This window comes from Limulus polyphemus, unplaced genomic scaffold (genome assembly GCF_000517525.1).
Source record: "Limulus polyphemus unplaced genomic scaffold, Limulus_polyphemus-2.1.2 Scaffold966, whole genome shotgun sequence".
Classification (NCBI taxonomy): Eukaryota; Metazoa; Arthropoda; class Merostomata; order Xiphosura; family Limulidae; genus Limulus; species Limulus polyphemus.
Window position 1 is genome coordinate 303,475 of NW_013666576.1, and position 2,625 is coordinate 306,099.

At 34.3% G+C, this 2,625-nt stretch overlaps 1 protein-coding gene across 1 annotated transcript in view; it reads left to right on the forward strand.

Moving 5' to 3' along the window:
• Window positions 1-2,625, forward strand: part of LOC106461471 (T-box transcription factor TBX20-like) — a 47,872-nt gene that overhangs the window by 44,405 nt on the left and 842 nt on the right. The gene's annotated exons all lie outside the window — the stretch shown is intronic.

Here is a 2,625-nt window from a genome sequence, read left to right on the forward strand (position 1 = left end):
AACCAAATCAAAAATCACTCTAACCAAATCAATTTCCATACTTGATGGAACACCTATAGAGTGGGTAGCATGTATTTGCTCTTTAATGGCACTATAATTTTCACATTGTTCGTATTTGCGAGCTTTGTCCATCGCAAAAAATCGAACCTCGAATTTTAGTGTTGTGCATTTACTGCTGACTCACGGGGGACATATTTTAAGTAGAAAACGTTATGTTCATGAAGGAAGATATCAGTGATCAGAGAAGTAATACTTATGTATTTACTTATACAATAGAGAACTGACCTTTATTCAGATCCAAATGTGGTAAGAGAAACTAAATATATTTATAGACTATTCCAAATGGTTGCTTCTAGTTTTTAAAAATAATAGCTTCTTAAAATAATTTTTGGAATAGTTCAAATCTTATGATATATATATATATATCCACTAGATTGAGGATAGTCAGTCCAGCTATAACTTTTTACAAGTTGTTACATTTGTTACACTCAAAATATTCGTACTTTGTTCTCAATTATTCAGACCTGTTTGAGGAGTAGCTCGTGACTTGTCTGTCTCTTACATTCCGTATAATAACTCCCCTTCCTTAATGTGGCCTTTAATCCAAATTCGCCGCCGCTTGTTTTGACTGCCTGGAGGAATCTTGTGCGACAAAAATAACCTGTCAAGTTTGATTAACGACGACGAAGCTGCACTGTTTTTGGTTATGAGACACCTGACTTTAGTATTCTTACTGTTTAGTTGTTGTTTTTTTTTAAAGAGGTATGAGTGTAGATTGTTCGGCATAGTGTAGTTGAAGATTTACTCTCATCCAGATTAGGTTCACACATATATATTTTTATTTTGCTAGAAAATCTTAAATAAAGAAAGGCGTATTACTGTAAATAAGCTTTATCTTATAAACTATAACATAATTTCTACGTCTACCAGTTTTTCTTGCTTGTCTAAATGATTTATGCAACACTACTTTCAAGTTGGGACAAGTTTGATAAAAACACTCGAACTTCATAAAACTTGTAAAAAGCGACTACATGCACACACACACACACACAAGTTTGTTTGTTTGCTTGTTTGTAATTATGCAAAGCTACCCAATGGACTATCTGTGCTCTGCCAACCACGGGTATCGAAATCTCATTTCTAGCGTTGTAAGTCCGCAGACATACCGCTGTGCCACTGGTGTTCACACATAAGTAAAACGACAGTGAGTTATAAGTTAATCCAAGGTTTCATGGTGCATTCATGTGTAAATATTTTGTGTAAATTTGCTATTAAAAAAATCATAGACTACACCGTAGATACATAACACGACCAATCATAACAGTTTGTCCACATTGTTGAGGTCCAGAGCTTGATATTTTTTTCTAGTTTAAATGGAGAAAACTGACCGGAGTAACCAACATATAATCTTTCGACTCATTAACTTTCATTTGTTTCAAAGTAAGAGGGCCTGGGTTCGAATCCCCGTCCCATCAAACATGCTCGCTCTTTCAGCCGTGTTTACGGTCAATCCCACTATTCGTTGGTAAAACAGTAGCCGCAAGAGTTGGCGCTGGACGGTAATGATTAATTGCCTTCACTCTAGTCTTTCACTGCTAAATTAGGGATGGCTAGCGCAGATAGCCCTCGAGTGGCTATGAGCAAAATATAAACCTACAAAAACCAAATCAAAATTAGGACTATTGAAGAGTAAATACAAGAGTCGATTTACTAACTATTAATTTCTTAGAAAAGAAAGCCTTCTCCAGAAGTCATTGTTATATAGTAGCCTTTTACAAGTCCTTCGTCTAGATTATTATTGCTTTCCTGCAGAAGCGATGTCCCTTTTCTACAATTTATATTTACATTTTTCTTCTTGTATGTTTTAAAATACATTTTAAATACGTTAGTAATAATTAAATTAACCACCTTTTTCAGGCTCTTTGTACTTATCGCACGACAAGGACACTTCGAGAAAACAATATTGTGAAATTAACAATTGAAAAACTAAGGACATGTGTAAAGGTATTGGAATTCTCTGAAAAGCAGCTTATGCAACACGTGGGCTAAACGGTCAGGTCAGAGACTCCTAGGAGTCAAGTATAGTCGTCCCTTATTTTGCATTACTGACCAAAGGACAGAAAAACCAGTCGGTAGCACCTGCCGCATGAAAGGCTTTGTATAGCTATAAACCGATTATCAGGATTAACTATTACTATTATAAAAAATAAAAAAATAAAAACCTGAAAATTTGGTACGTGTTCAGAGATAATGCAGCGTGAATGTGAAACCTAGTAATCACAGAACCTGGCAAACTAACCATTTAACCACGCCCGACCCACTCGCACATATTGCAAAAATAAAAGAACAAAAAAACAATTACCGTATTTTTCGGTGTATAAGACGCACTTTTTTACCCCAAAATTTGATGTCAAAATCTGCTTGCGTTCTATACACGAAAGGTATGAATAATATATATATGTATATATATGATATACACAAGCCATGTGTAAATATATTTAAATAGGCATGCATAGTTCAGTTCAATTGAATTTGTTATTTATAACAATAGTAGTTTTTCTTTTAAAAACATAACTATTTACAATGCTCCCTAAATAATAAAAAATAAATTACAGTGAAAGCAAT